Genomic DNA, 16,333 nt, shown 5'->3' on the forward strand with positions numbered 1-16,333 from the left:
GGAATGGCGGCCGCGGGCGCGCGGCGCCGCTCCCGCCGCCGCCGCGCGCCCGCGGCCGCCATTCCGCCCCAAAACTTTCCGCTCTCCCCTTCCCACTCTCCGGGACTTCCTTGTGTGCGCCGAGGGGGAGGAGGAGGCGTGCGCGGCGGCGGCGGCGCGGGGGGGTTCGCAGGCTGCTGGCGGGCTGGCCGGGACCCCGGCACCAGGAGTTGCACCATGCGCGGCAAGTGAGGGAAAGTCCGCCCCAGGCTCTCCCGCCGCCCCCGGAGCGGAGCCGCGCCCGCAGCGCCCGCGCGCAGGTGAGTGTCCGGGCGGGGAGCGCCGCTGCCCGCCGCGTTTGTGCTGGCTGCGTGCGGCCGCGAGCGCCCTTCCAGCCTCGGGGCTCCGCCGCCGCCACCACCACCACCACCAAGTTGTGGAAACCCGGCGCGTTTCTGTCCCTCTCTTTATTTGGTTAATGCTTTCGTTTTTCTGTATGCGTATAGATGTGTGTACGTTGATGTGTTTTACGGCACGACGTGCGAACCCCGGGCAGGGCGCGTGTGTGTGTGTGCGCGCCAGCTGCCCGCGCCCACCGCCGCCGTCCGCGGGCTCAGGGAGAGGGCAGAGAGCGGAGAGCCGCGGGACAGCGCGGTGCGGGGCAGGGGGGAGGGGAGCCCATTCATCCCGCTTTGCGGCGCGGCCGACTTGGCTCCTCAGCGTGGGTAAACAAGCGGCCTCCCCCGGGCGGGCAGCGCTCGGGGCAGGGCGCGGCGCTCCGGACCTGTTGCGCGCCCCGAGGCCGGCGGTGGGAGCGGGGAGGCACGGCGGGCACCTCCCTCCTCGCCTCCTTCTTTCCCTCCGCCCGCGGGTGTCGTCCGGCTGCGCCTCGGGGTAACGCGGCGGAGGGGTGTTGTAAAGGCTGGTGACCCCTGACCTGTTTTAACGCCGTGTCGGTGGATGGCCAGATGGACACCCGGTATAGAAAGAGGGGGGGAAAGCAACGAAGCCACACCCTAAAAGTTAGGTTGGTAGGTCGGTTTTTGGGAGCCGGTGCTCGGGAGCGAGCGCTGCCCCAACGCGTGTCCCGCTGCTCCCCAGAGGAGCCGAGCGGTGTTCTGCCCTCGACGTGCGGTGAGCGCCGGGGGGGAGGGGAGCGGAACCGGCCTCGCTGTGTTGCAAGGGAAGGGGAACGGCCGGAGTGGTGCCGCCGGAGCTGAAGCACCCCAGCGAAAGGAACGGCCCCGAGTGTGGAGTCTGAGTTGTGAGAGCTGTGTTTGAGGTTGATGGTGTGAAAATAAATAGGTTGTGCCAGGTGGAAATCTGAGCGTAGGTTCAAGAAACGTGTGGATGAGGCACATGGGGACACGGTTTAGTGGACGGTGGTGTTGATGGGCGGGCAACTGGGCTGTATGGGCTTAGAGGTCTTTTTCCAACCCGAATGTTTCTATATAGCTTGTCAGTAGTAAACACGAGGTCTCTACTGGTGACAAATACAGCCCTGCATCTCCTGTCCTTTGCCTGCTGATCAGCGGTCCTCTAAGCAAGGCATGCACGATGTGCACCATCACACACCTCGCTTGCCATGTGCTCGCATGTGCTGCACGAGGCCTCTTCCTCTCCTGCACTTAGTACACCACTGGGTACAGAGACACCGGGCAGGTTTTGGAATAACTCTATGATTTCTGTGATTGCTGGAGAACAGGGCAATGTGTTTGACGTGTTTTGGTGGAGTTTGTTCCTGATCTGATTCTGTTTTTAACAATTACGGGTAGTAATCACAGCATCTCAATAACAGTAATGGTTTTTTGTTTTTTTTTTTTTTTTAAGAAAAAAACAAAAACAAAAACCAAAAAAACACAGGGTGGGAAGGAAAAAAAGCACTGTGGGGGGATGATGCTGCTATGTGAACAATGCATTGAACCTCTATTGGGCTACGTGCAGTAATGGTAAAACCAGTAGAGGTTTGAGCGGAATTGTTTATCTCAGTTTAATACCTCTGGTGATCTAAGGAACAATCCGGGTTGTTTTTTCTCTTCTTAAGATATGTTTTGGAACCAGAGGGATGTAAGGATTTTGCGTGCTTGTGAACACTGGCAGCTACACAACTGTTCGAGTCTCATAGGACAAAAAAAGAAAAACCCTCTGCAAATAGTTTGTCATCTGAATGTATCCTCTGCCTTGTCCCTCTTGGTAACACCAGTGCCTGTTGTCTGTCATACTGTGGACGATGAGTTATTTTTGCTGTTACATTCTGTGAATAAAGCTCCTTGCTCATCTTTTCAGTGGGTGGCAAGTATCCCCCGCACCCTCCAAGAGGAGTACCAGGAGAGTGAAAGTCAGTTAAATTATTGATAGAGAAGGGGTACATGCCAGCACTTCTGCTCTGTCACATTTACCTGTTGTGGTCCTCGCCTTTATTCACAGATGGGCTTTTCCCATCCCCACGGCAGCAGGACCAGAAATAGACCTGTTGTCCACTTCTTGGAAGAACCTCCTCAGCTGAGACCCCACTGGTGGCAGCAGTTACTGAAGGCTTCCAGCCCTGAGCCTCGAGGGTATTGATGAGAACATGCTTGAGTGCAAGCGACATATTGTTTCAGTGTTGTTTCTTGGTGGAAATGTAAGTCAGCTGTGAGATGCACTTGGGATTTGGTGGTGCTCTGAACTGGGTTCAGCTCAGAGGTTGGCTGGAGAACCTATCCCAGGGCTTTGTTGGCATGCTTTGGCACGCTCTTGCTATTTTCTGTTGACAGCTTTTAAAGTTCAGTGCTAGAATTCACGCTGTAGTTTGTTTTGAACTGACGTTGTTTATATTTTAGTAGTGCCAAGGGGCCCTGTACAAATCAGGGCCGTTTGGGGAATATCCTAGATGACAGTTCTCATCCTGAAAAGGTTGTAATCGGAGTGAGAGAGACAGGAAACCAGGAAGGTGAATGGTGGAAAAAACTGACTCAGGGGAGCAGCAGCTGGTGGGAGTGCTGTGTGTACTGGACAGCAGTGTGACCTCGCCTGGTGAAGAGAACAGAGTTGTTGTTAGCACCTGGACGTGCCACCACTGATGGATCAGGTTGCTCTGTGCAGCCAAGGTGCTGGCGTCCCTTGGCCTCTGCTGATGCAGACCTTTTAATTCACAGTATTATTGTAAGTTACGTACACCAGCCTGCCTGTAAAACAAATAAGGTTTTGTAGCTCTTGAGGGCAGATTCTTTTTCATAATCTTCATTATGAGGCAAGATGGAAGTAATTTTGTAAACTCTTTTTCAGCTGCTAAATTAAACCCCGTTCCCTCTTTCCCTCCTTGCTTTTGCCTATTTTTAGTTAAGAGGAAATAGCTGACCTCTTTACAACAAGAACCCAGACCCCCTGGGTGCCATTTATAGGTTCATACCTAATGGCCTACTTGGATAAGTTGGTCGAATATTAAACAAAAACATTGGAACTACATCTCTGTGTAGGAATAGCAGCCTTCCCGTAAATACAAAATCTATCATTTTAATGATAGCGTTACAAATGTCTAAAGGTGAAAAATGGGTTTTAGGTTGGTTTTCTTTGGTAGACGTGAGGATATTTTATTCCTTCATTTATTTATTTTTTGTGGCAGTCTGGTCATTAATATCATGGAATTTCATTTGAGAACGACCGATGGTGAGTTGTTTTAAAAACACAAGAAGCCTTTGGAGTGCTTGAAAAGCTAAGTGGTGTCAGATACTCAGTTTCATAAGGAAAAGTCATCCTTTCTTACCAATATTCATCTTGTGGAGACATCCTAGATGGAGAATCATAAATTATGGCTACTAATATTTGGTAATTACATACAAGTATAATAAAATTGCTTCTGCAAGCTTGACTGAAAACAAACTGAACTGTGAGTATACGATTGTTTTTGAATGTTAAGGAGCACAGTCATCTTGCATTACTTTTCTTGAGCATGTTTGTGTTTCATTGAAGTGGCATTGATGCCTTGATATTATTGCACTATAGCGAGGTGTGATGAATTTCTTTGTTGCTTTAGCAGAGAAGAATGTGTGGATGTACATATAGTCTTTGCACGGCCTCCATAATACCCTGTTCATGTCGTGTCCACCAACGCTCTGATGGTATCTGGTTCTTATTGTGCCTGCAGAAGAAGAGGCTTGGGGTTGGGCACATCTGGTGGCTCAACTCCTGTTTTTATCACTGCGTTGACTTTGTGCAATAATAGGAGGATCATAGTTGTTTAACCCCATTTCTTGACCTTCTCTGTTTGTAGCACAGGCAATCAATACGTGTCTGCTTGTCCTCTTTAAATTGGAGAGCATGTAGAAATTCATTAATTTATATGATGTTACAGTGGAATTTTTTGCTGGTAGTATTCATGCAGTACAAAGTCACACCAATGTTTCTGTAGCATGAAGAAGCGTTTATTTCAGTAGTTTAGCTAAGCGTGGTGCATTAATCCAGTTTGGCTCTTCGTTGCATCTTGCTCATTTCCTCCAAGAAGTCACACAGTGCACAGAGTACCTGAACAAATCCCCGCCTCTTGATGCCGAGGCGATAAGCCTGGTGGGTGCCTTTGAGCAGGCGAGGAGCTTCAAAGTGCAGAGTGATTACATATACTTACTTATCATGGCATTACTTTGTCTAATTCGGTGCCAAGTTTTATTGACTGCCTTTGGAAGGTGAAACAGGGCTTTTAAAAAAGCAGTATTCTCCACTAACGTGTAGCGGTTCCTCTATGCATCTCTCTGCTGCAAAACAGGGTTGTATTTACTGACCTAAATTTCATCCGACCCCCTAAGTCTCAGTTACCTTTTAACCTTCTACTGTTATGTAGTGAGTTTAGAATGTTTTATCATGTGAAACCGTATTTTTTATTAGGTGGAAAGATACGGTAACATCAGATAGTATTTTATTTTTTCCCTACTGAAACACAACCTTTTTATATCTACAGTAAATTATTGATGCGGCAAAGAAGCACGTTTTTTTCTTTTTTTTTTTCTTTTTTTTTTTTTTTTCCCTCAGGCATTAAAAAGACTTGGAAAATACTCTTTGACGTTGCCTTTAAGAAAACAAAGAGGAATTTCTTCCGATGGATGAATTCCCTCTGTCATTCTGCAGGGTAATATGTTTGTTGAGCTCTTGTTTGGAGGCAGCAAACTGCCCACTGGCCGTACGTACATCTCTGGCTTCTGGGGCACTGTGCTGTGTAGCACTGTCTGCTCCTGGTGAATCCTGTCCCACCGAGCAGGCACTGAAAAACAGTCTCTGCAGATCAAGATTAAAACCAACTCTTGCAGCTTGTATTTCTGAGCGGGAGAATCTTGTATTAGAATATCAGTGGTGGGAGGATTCTGTTGCCGTGTTGTGATTAAGATGTATATGGCTGTTATTACACATTCTGTGTTTAAAGTGTCCATGGATGTGTCTGCTGGTTTGAACACAGTCCAGTAGCCTGCAGCGAGATCACTGGAAGTTCTTCCAAAAGAGCTGACCTTCATAGTGCATGGTTCATAAGTACATGGGACCTTTCTAAAATTAAGCCTAAATATGGAGCGTTTGCCAATCCATCCATGCTGGTTACTTACGACTAAGAATGACTGTAACCATCCAGTAGTTTCAGTGTTGTTCAGCAGCTGCAAGTTGCTTGTTGTCTCTTCAGTCTAGTCTCTGCTGGCAGGACATGGTGCATCCAGAGATCCATTAGATTTAGGACTTTTGTTAGCACGCACACCCAGTTGGGAGTTAACCAGTAATCAGTTTCACTAATGTTTTTTGTTTTCTTAAATGAGCTGAGTTAATTGTCCTCTTTGTGTACACACACACACACACACACAGAAAAGAGAAGAAGAAAAACAGCTTTGGGGGAAAAAAAAAAAAAAAGGAATCATCCAAAGGCTGAAGAAAGGTGTGATGTGCTCCTAAATCCTGAGTTAGGACACATTGTGGCACCTTTAATTGCATGCATGCTGAAATGTCTCTAAGTCAGGAATGGACAGTGTGCCTGGGTCCCCCACTGAGTGTGGGGAGGCTGCTTGGCTTAGAAGTGAAATACAAGCCCTCATCTCAAAAGAGGTTGAGGCAAAATTACCCTTTCTCCTAGCACTTTTCCCAGATGGAGTTGAGCTTTGCTGACAGGGTAGGACAGAGGATCTGAGCACAGACAGTGCTGTTGGTGTTGCGGGGATTAGTTTCCAAGGATATCTATCTGGGCTTTTACACTTAAAAAACAAACTTAACTCTTCTTGTACCCATTACGTGCACGTAGGAATTGGACTTCTAAGAAAGGAATTTGGTTATAAAATCGATCGAAACACAGCAAATCTGATTTTTCAGGAGATATTGGTGGTGCTGCCAGTTACATGCGTGCAACTCTCTTCCATTTTGGATTGACTTTGTTGTTTTGTTGTTTTTTTTACTTTTTGCATCGAGTGCTGTCTTTATTTAAGCTTCTGTGGCTTTATGTAGTAAATGTAGGCCTGGTTTCATTTTGCTTTTTAAAACTTAAAATAATGTGATGTGAAAGGCATGGATAAAAGACAGGCACAAAAATTATTCTAAGGAGGAGCATCGTCTTTCCTCCCCCAGGTCTCAGAAATGAAAGAGAAGAACAGGAGCAGGTGAACTTTTGATAACGCTGCGCAGTGTTTGCAGGATGCAGATTTTGTCATTCTTTGTGAAGGATGGTGAAGGTTTCTTTAATTCCGTTTTGACGACCACCTTGTTTTTGTTTTTTTTTTTGATTGCAGGTATTGTAGCTCATTAAGAATTTGTGAGACTCTGTTTTTGTATTGCAGAGTAACCCCAAAATGTAGGCTCTGCTTCTATCAATAAGTATCTTAAATAACCGGTTAATTTAAATGAGCCAATTAATTTGAAAGCGGTGCATGACAGTGTGTCATAAAAATTCATCCAGCTTCATTCTCCCAGGATTTTATGTGCTTGAAAAAAAAAAAAGTATAAGGCAAGCTGAAAAGGCCCACGTACAGTACTGGGGGGAGGAGGGGGAGTGAAGAGTCTATCGTATACAGCTCAAATTCACAGGAGCATCCACGTAGCAGTTACTTTCTTAATTTTTCTGAGAGACCAGCATTGTGTCTTTACTACGTGCTCTGGTGGTGCTGCATAGAGGTTAGGTAAAAAAAATAGAGTGTAGTTTAGGCCGTGACAGGCAGTTTATAGGGAGGAGGAGGAAGAGTGGGAGGAGGTTACCATAAAAGCCAGGATTCACTGGTTTTCACTTGCTGACTGTCAAGCAGCCAACAAAAATCTTTTAGGATTATTTTTTTAACAGAATTTTTTCTTGCCTGAGATGGTAATGCCTTCAAAACACTTATTCCTGTGTGTTTCATGAGTGTTGTGATGGTAGTAGATACAGTATGTGGGTATCTTCTCATAGGTCAGTGTTATTTTGTGATTACAGCAGGGACTGTGTGTGTCAGTGTGTGGTTGGGTAGGTATCTCTTCTGATGTTCTGTGTCTGTATGCATATGTGATCACTGCTGTATTCATTATTTTTTTTCATTCAAATTTTGCTTAGTGTAAGCAACATATTTATTGTGGTATCTGGTACATCACCAACAGTGTGCATTTTGGGTTTAAAAAGAAAAACAACTTAGAAAGTGGGAAGTTTTGTGTTCTCTAATGTCAGCATGTTTAATGGCATTGTATGTTGCCAATTTGACCGTACTTGGTGAATGATGGCTTTGTCCACCAGGTGCTTCATGCACAGTGAGTGTGTATGTATGTCTAATCTACAGGGAAATAAATGAGCTTCTCATAATAAAAGATGTAGTGTGTCCTGTATTTTGTACATATTTAGAAAGCATGTGGATAATTGCAGGGATTTAGCTATACGTGTAGTCGTTCACTCTCATATCTTCATATTGCTGTGTGGTTATTTTTTTCTATAAGGTAAATTTGAATATATATCCATTGAAAGAAAAAATATGTTCCTCAGCATCTTTTTGAGACAATTGACAGGGCCCTCCTTTTTCCCAGCTGGATATTTCTAGTAGAATGTAACTTATTGGTCTGCCTCCCACCCTGCAGAGCTGCTGTGAAGGTTTTGCAAATGACTTTTTGGAAGAATGTTAAAGATTAAAACAGTGTGTTAATGTACTTACAGTTAGATTATTAAAAAGTGTGAATGTAAAGTTCTGTTTTCAGTCCTGCTTTCCATCAAAGTACAAATTAGGATTGCAAAGTGTCGAAAAGAAATCATGGGAAAAAAGTGTTTCCTTCCTTTTGGTGTAGGGTTAGAATTAATGATTGCTTTACTTTGTTAATCTTCTGTTAATTTGAGAGTTATTTTCTTGGAAAACAGAGTTGCGTTTAGGGTATTAATTTCTTGATGGGGTTTTTCCAATCTTTCTGTACTAGCTTTTAATTTTTTTTTCTTTTATCTTTCTTTTTCGTACTAAAGAATATTGGAGTCTGTAGTGAAATTCAAGGGATTCCATTTTAGTGGATGTTTCTGATGTTCCATAGTAGTTGGTTTGGTTTTTTTTTCTTCTTGTGAGTTCCACACCGTGTGGGTAATGCCAGCAAAGACGAAGTTGGTTATACGTTTGTGTCGTGAACAATCAACAGATCCATTTAAAGATATGGCCTGAAACTTCACAAACTTACTTGGCACGTGCAGAAGACTTCTAGGATCAAGCCTCCTATGATGACAGTGCAGATTCTTGGTGGGTTAAGTCAGTATTTTCCAGCCCTTCCTGAAGTCTAATGATGTGCGTGACTTCAGCTTTAGGACTGAAAGTCAGTATTCTTGTAATTACGTATGTAAGAGAATGTGGTGTCCGTTTCCTGTAGCCTATGTAAGCAGTTGGGGTTTTTTTCTTTCTCTGTGTGTGTGTGCACGTGTGTGTGGTAGAGCTTCCATTATCTATTTCGAATGCCATTCTTATCTGAATTCTCACAGCGTTCTTTGATGTTTGGGTGGCTGACAAACATGATGTCCATATTCAGAGTCCAGTTTCTTTAAAATGTGCAGAAGCTGTGTTGGTTTCATTTATATTTTTATAGAACTAGTATGTTGCAGTATGAAATGTAGGACTTAGAGATTAGAAATTGCAAACGCATGTTTTAAAACGTGATTAGGTTGGTGATTAGAGCCTGTGACTTTCTTCAGAGAAGTGCCTTTAGTTTTTCAGGCCAGCCCATGTTGGGAGGAGTAAGAAGCCCTATAGCCACAGCCACCCATACAGCACCTGGCAGGCAGTGGCAGGATGCTCTTGTCATTGTCCATCTGTGTAATCTCAAGACTCTTCTGCCAGCTGTGGCCTACATCCAAAAAGCTCAGCGTGCTGAGTCCAGCACCTGATGCTTGTCTTTTGCAGAAGGGTTACCAGCATCGTGTCCTCTGAGAAGACCACATGCAGCCTTCCCACTTGGCAAGGGAGAATCTCACACCCTTTTACATCTTGCTTGGAGCTGTGTTTCCTCCGTTCCCTTTTGAGTCTCAGCAGCCTAGCTCTCCTTCCTTTGCATGGAGTACCAATCTCTTAGCCAACAAGTTGATGCAAATGAAGCAAAGCCTTCTTGAATCCTTCCTCTGGTTTGCTGGGCACCCACCAAGCTCAGTTTGAAGGCAGAGGCAGCGCAGTGCTTTGTGTTAGATGCTCGTAGAAATAAACATCAAGGTTTCACTGCTCCTAAAAGGAAGCAAAAAAAAACAACAAGAAGGAAACAAAAATCCATCTGTGTCTGTGTGTTGGTGGTGTGGCGTGTGTGTTTTTTTTAACTTGCTGGTTTTCACGGGGGTAGTTCTGTGTGTGTCAACAGTGAGTAAGAAAAATAAGGCAGAAAGAGCATTAAGTTTGCTCTCATTTTAAAAAACAAGTTTACCGCTTCAACTCTTTCTTCATTTGATGACGTGGGCATTTTATAAATAGTTCCCATTCCATCAGGAGTTATTTTACATACATGTATGATTGCACTGTTGGTGTTGTCTTAATCGTTCCTCTTGTCTTTGGAAATACATACAGTTACTTCTCTGGTGTCTCAATCGGAGCCAGCGTCTTGCCAGCCTATTTAACGCACTAACGTATGTGAGAAAGTGTGCCCTGTGGCCTGAGACATCATTTATGTATTTGCCAATCCCCTCAGCCATTTGATTTCTGTTTGTGCATGCTGCATTTGGTTTGCTTGAATTTATTATTGATTTCAGCAGTTTGCAAATATTATAGTGACAGACCGTTTGGTTCTGTCTCCTTTGAGCCAGCATTTTACCCTCATTAGTCTATGGATTTTTTCCTTTGAACGTTGGCCAAATGCGTTCTTAAAAACAGCACAATTAAAAGGAAGGAAAAGTATGAAGGCTGTTTGACCTATTAATTGTAAACAGCATTGTGAAACTGCATTTTAGTGTTAGACTCTGCATCGTTCCCTCTCTCAAAATCTGGCGTGGAGTCTAGCACTGAAGAAAATAGAAACATACGTATTTTGTAAGTCTTCCCTTTTGATTCTGTCAGGTTTTCTGAGATTGCCATGGTACACAGCCATTTTCTCAGATGATACAGTTGCCATTTTCTTGTTTTGTACATTCTTGTTTGGTTTGTTTTTGAAGACTGAAGCTGCTAGGTGAGTAACAGCCGTCACAGTTATCAGTTCTCTAATTCTGTAGTTTCAAACCACAGCCTGCGAGCTGCTGGGGGACTCACTGCCTCTTTTTTTAGAGACGTGGGAAAAAAAGGAAGTCTTTGTCATTCTGTGCAAATTTACTATCCAAGGTAACTTTATAGGTCCACAAATTAAAGAGATTTAAAAACCACTGATCTGATTATACTCTAAACTTCTTAAGGATGTGATGATATCTTATTTTTATGGCTTACTACTTTGTGGGTGTATATATCATTATGCAAGTAATGATTTCTGTTTTTGCAGAAGTAATTTATACCAACATTAAATTTTGGCATCGGTTTCATTATGTTGTGTAGATTTCTATGAAAATAACCCTTCTGTTTAGTAGGACTGCAGTCTGTATTCTCTGACAGAACACAGGTCTGGCTGATCTTTAGTTGCACAAGAGATAACCTGAAGAGGAGCGTTTGGTTTCTCTTAGTTTGTGTTTACCAGATCTGTCATCCAGCAAACCTGCTCAGTTGATTGCTCATCTTTTTGTTCTTTTTTTAAAATTTCTGGTCTTGTGCAGCATTATTTTGTTTCTAGCCATTTGTGTGGTACCGTCATATTTTAATAAATCCTAATTCTTGCATCTTAAAATGTCAAGAATTTTGGGTTTTTTTTTGATGTTGCCACATTTCTGCTCTCCCATGCTTGACAGCAGCACTCCATGTTGATGTTAGGAGGGGTTACGTAGAGGAGGTGAGAGTGGGGGTGGGAAGTAAAACAGGCTCTGGCTGTTTACACATTCCAGGCAACCACAGATCTCCTCTCTTTGAGGCCAGAAATATTTTCCTTTTTACTATCAGTTTTGCAGATCTGGGGTATTTGGGCATGCCGCCAATAGAAATAAATAGTAATGTGTTAATCTCTCTGATTGAAATGTACTTGTAATAAGCCATATTTTACCTTTTTGAGCATGTGCATGAGAATAAAGGTTAACCTCACTCTGTAATTAAAATACGACGTTTTTAGAAATACTAAAAGTTACGATAATCTCTACACTTTCCTCAAGAATTACCTACTAAAGGACAGAGTCGATCTTGTGTCCTTTCTTCTTGGTAGTTTTGTTCCACGGGGAAAGCTACACAAGCAGAATATTTTTGCTAATTAGGTTTCCTATTTTCTGCATGATATCCTTTGGCTCAAGGAGCTGACAGTGAGGCTCTTTTTCCAATGTGTCTGGTCTGCTTTGTGGTCTTCATTTGATGATTCTGGTTTCCAGCACTTATATTTGAGATTTCTGATGAAATCAGATACTCACTCATCCACCTTCATGCCTGTAGTTTTTTGACTGTTAGAAAGTACTTCTTGCAGTCTAAAATACAGACTGAGCACGCAGGCAGACGAATAATGATTTCTTCCAGGTTCTGCATAATGTAATAAACAGACCTCCTGTTTGTTATTATTTATTGTTAGTGTTTGTGTACATGTGATTTCCTTCCCCGAAGCTTGCTTTCTTGGTTTCTTAAAGCTGTATGCTGTGTATGCCATTGTTGGTTTTCCCAAGTGGTGCAGTAATGCCACTTCATCACTCCAGCAGCTTGCTTTGTCACTGGCAGTTGATGTGGTGCAACTTGTTATTATTTCTGCTTTCCAAACCAAATTTGCTGCCCTCCAGAAATACGAGCATATAATTATGTCACAAACAAACCAAGACAGTCCCACTGAGATAACAGCTGTTTCCTTCGTTCTGAAGTCCATCCTAGGAGATGAAGTGCAAAAGGTAATTCAGGCAGCATCAGAAGACAATTAATAGCTTACAACTTTCTGCATAGCTGTGGCTGTCATCTTCTCTGTGTTTAGAGATACATTTTCTGAGGAGCAATAGAGTGCTTCAGCTAGAGCACCAGCAAGTTGAGTAAGCACATGGTGGTATCCCTTTCTTGACTAATTTTTTAGGATCAGAGCACTGCTCTGCCGTGTAGCGACTGGGTTCTAAAGCCAGAGGTGGTTGGGGATTGCTGTTGGCCAGGCTGCCTGCACCTTTTTATTTCTGTTCTGTGACACGCACTCAGGATGGTTTGTATCCTGGCTGTGGCTCGTGCTGGTTTTGATGTTAATATTTGTGTCTCTAGCATGTGTGCTTTCAGAGGCCAGGCGTTTTCAAGTATAGATACCTGTGTTAAGTACCATGGTGTTTGGAGGCTTTGAGTGTGTACATCTTCAATTGAAATCAGGGCTGCTTAGTGCCAGAACAAGTCATTACTCTTACTCAGGTGTCTCGATGTAGGGGTGCATCATAAAATTCTGACAACGTGGGATTGTTTCCCTCTGTTTCACCTACATTAAATTGAGTAGCATTTTAAAAGTATTTTGAAGAAATGGATCCTGCTGAGCGATCATTGCCAGTCTGTACATTGGTGTTGGTTTTCTGTTTTCATGCGTTTCTTGAAAGAGCAAAATTTGGTGTTCTGTACTTGAGGGCCTTTACTGTAAATGGGTAACGATGTATGCTTCCAGTGTATGTTCAGTTTCGTTTCACGTAACGTTTGATTTAGTGGGAGGATTTCCTACTGTTGTAGGAGGGGTTTGCTTTAGTAGTTGTTACAAGTATTTGCTACCTAAAGCCATGAAAATGTATTTTGTAATTGAAACAGTAGCAGTTGGGAACCTTGTTCTTTATTAAGCAAGCAAAGACGTTAGAGACAAAAATGCCAGATATAGTGACCTAATGCAAAACAGACCACCCCAAATGCTTCTCAAAATGAAACAGATTTACGCATTACTTATGTGTCTGAATATCTAAGTATGAGTAGGGTCAAATAATGAGCTCCACCATATAAGCAGGCTAATTTGCATAGAATAGACAAAAACAGGCTTGGAGGTGACCTTCCATCCAAGCAGCTTAGAAGTATCAGAATGCTGCTTTAAGGACAGATGACATTAACTTAAATTTGATGTGAAGAACAAAATGTGATGAACTGCTTCAGACCACTGTGGGCTTTAGAACTTGAGAAATTGTAACTTCCCTCTCCTTTCTCTCTATTAAGAATATGGACACGTATGAGGCATATTCTTGTCTGCTTAAACATCAGCAATTAATTTAAAGCTGCAACAACTGTAAAATGAAATTGTACATGTGCATCTGAAGCTTATCACCTTTTTTGCTAGTAAAACCAGTTTTCTACAGCAGACCATAATGTAACAAGCTTGCGTTGTTGACCAAACAAAACAGTCTGGGATGAGTTGTGTGACAGTACAGATATTACTTACTGTATTTAAAGTTGTTCATCAGTAATTTTAACTATTTCAAAAAGTATTTTCTTAGAGTTCTTAGAATTCTTATGAATCTATCTGATGCAGTAAGAAGATCAGTAGGGCCCTGTCAAAGAGCATGTGATGTGTGATGGAAGGAGGCCATTTTAGTACTTCATTTATTTCTTCAACCCAAGCCGGCGAATGAAGTGTGTGTGTTCAGGTAGTTATACCTGAATCCAGCTTTGTGTCTTCATGGTTTTGTGCTCACATATGGGGAAAAACATGAGTAAAGAAGGTTGGTAGTACACCAGCAAGCTTCTGTTTTGAGAGAGATTCGTAGGTAAAAATAAGCCTAAAAAAAGGTGTATTTGGCTCTTACAGGAGGAGCACCTCATTCAACTGACAGATTTTTATTTCTTTTTTGCAACTGCTGTTTCAAAGAGGTTTCTGTCAAGATTGGTTTCACAGTTTTTGAACTTGTTAGTTTCAGAGCCTATTCTAGGCTAGTCTGCTTCCTGTGAAGAGTAATGTTTAATGAGATGTGGGTATCTGCCACACCACACTGCTAAGAAATAAATAGAATTGTTTTGGTCCTGCAGATCAGCCTTCGCTTATTAGGTTGTATGCTCCTTTTGGGGGAGCAAGAGGTGGGAGGAAAGCAAGAGAAGCAACTAGCAGTGATGACATGGGACCATTGTACTGGGGAAGGAGGCATGCGTGCCAGATATCCCCCAGGTTTCATCTTTCAGAATGTTCCTATCAGTAGTAGATCTGATGGAGGCTGGTAGTGTGCCTTCCTTCTGGAAAGTGAGTGTTTACAAAGTGCCAGTTGTCAACTCTTAGCTGGGAGGTGGCCTTTCCAAAGGAGGAAATTGATTCTGAAGTGTTAATAAATTGCTACAAATTGTCACTGGGATGAATGATTAAAAAATAAATAAACAAATGAAAGGAAACCAAAACAAGCTGAATAAAAACACCGTTAACGTTCCTCACCAAACTGAAATGAAGCGGATGACAGACTTGTTACTGAGCACTGAAGGTTGTCTTTGGACGTTACAATGTGAATTGATTCTCAGCTGTCCGCTTTGTGTGAGGGAAGCAGAGTGAACTTGTCATCAAAAACATTCTTTTAAGAAGAGTCGCTATTTGTGATGATTCTGGTATGTTTACATGTATGTTTTAGAAGAAGAGAAATGACCTATTGGTGTCTTCAAGTCTTCCAGATGAAAGAGTAGCTTTTTTTCTTTTTTAAGCAACACATCACATCCTGTTGTTTAATGCTGGAAATTTTTCTTAAATACAATTTTTTAGTTTTTATTTTTTTACAAAACTAATTTTGCCATTATAATTGCAAGCACTTCAGTTAAAATACGGATGATAAAAATAGCTTTTATATGAAATAGTTGGCTTTGCCTCCTAGTATGAGATGATTAGGCCAAAATGTTGATGTTCTCCATTGAGCTTCTTTACATAAACATGTATGCATTTATTCCAGTTGTTACTGCAGTAGGTTGCAGACCGTTTCAGGTGCAGTGCAGTTGCCAGTACTGGACGGGTTGAGATTGTTCTGAAAAGGGGCAACGGTGAGTGCCAAGAGCTGATCTTTTTGCAAGTTGCAAAAATGGCTCTCTCCTCCTTGAACTTACTTCATCTTTGAATTAAACTTATGGAAGCCCTTTTCCTCTAATACTTAGTTTTCCTTATCTTGAGCATTAGAAGCAAAGTGCTGTTAGCCCACTTTGATGTATACATTTAAGCTGAATATTCAAGTGCCTTACCAGAGAGAGAGAGAGAGACTTCTTTTCCAAATATATTTATATACTTAAAGAATATTTTTGTGAACTGTCTGTCTTTATTATAGGCCAGATATTTCTTCATACAGCATATAGCCATAGGTATTAAGTATTTATACCTGTGCTTAATTGCACACACAGTCATTTCAATGAAGGAAACAGTTGTACTCAAAGGCAGGAAGTTTACAGTATGTGTGTATGTGTTTAGGGCTTTGGCATTAATTACTAGTTTATAAGAATCAATTGTCTGGAGTAGAAATGTTTTAAAATCTGTCTTATTTCACCTTTAGAGAATTAAAAAAAAAAAAGTTATTAAAAGCTTTTAATGAGTAATGAAAAGCTAGTTGCTAGGCCTTCTGGTTCATCTTTGTGCTTGGTGGTTTTTTTCTTTTCAACTTGCACCTTAGATCCTTTCAGTGAAGCCTGGGCAGAGATTGCTGGCTGCTGTCTGCCGTGGTCATGAGTGCAAGCGAACGAGTCGAGCTACTGTGTAAATAAAATGGCATCTCATCATGAGAAAGCTAGCGACTGTTAATTGCTCAGGAAAAATGGCTGCTTGCACTTGTGCTTTGAAGGGTTGCTTTCAAATTGTTTCTGTATCTAGCAGTCTGAATTCTATATCCATTGGCAATAAAGACTTAATCTGCAAGTAAAAGCAAAACATGCATGTTCTAAACGTTGTCTGGTTGTGGCTAGTTTCTCCTGCTCTAGTCCTTAGTGAATTTTATGCTCTTCTTTGGAGATGAAGGAGG

General features: G+C 42.4%; 1 protein-coding gene across 3 annotated transcripts in view; it reads left to right on the forward strand.

Moving 5' to 3' along the window:
- Window positions 1-208: 208 nt before the first annotated feature.
- TBL1X (transducin beta like 1 X-linked) overlaps window positions 209-16,333 on the forward strand; it is a 202,879-nt gene continuing 186,754 nt past the window's right edge. For all 3 annotated transcript variants that reach the window (XM_042866869.1, XM_042866871.1, XM_042866870.1), the window contains exon 1: window positions 209-299. The gene's annotated coding sequence lies outside the window, so the exon portion shown is untranslated. The remainder of the gene's footprint in view (window positions 300-16,333) is intronic.

This window comes from Lagopus leucura, unplaced genomic scaffold (assembly GCF_019238085.1).
Source record: "Lagopus leucura isolate 7727_CA_CO unplaced genomic scaffold, USGS_WTPT01 Super-Scaffold_100001, whole genome shotgun sequence".
Classification (NCBI taxonomy): domain Eukaryota; kingdom Metazoa; phylum Chordata; class Aves; order Galliformes; family Phasianidae; genus Lagopus; species Lagopus leucura.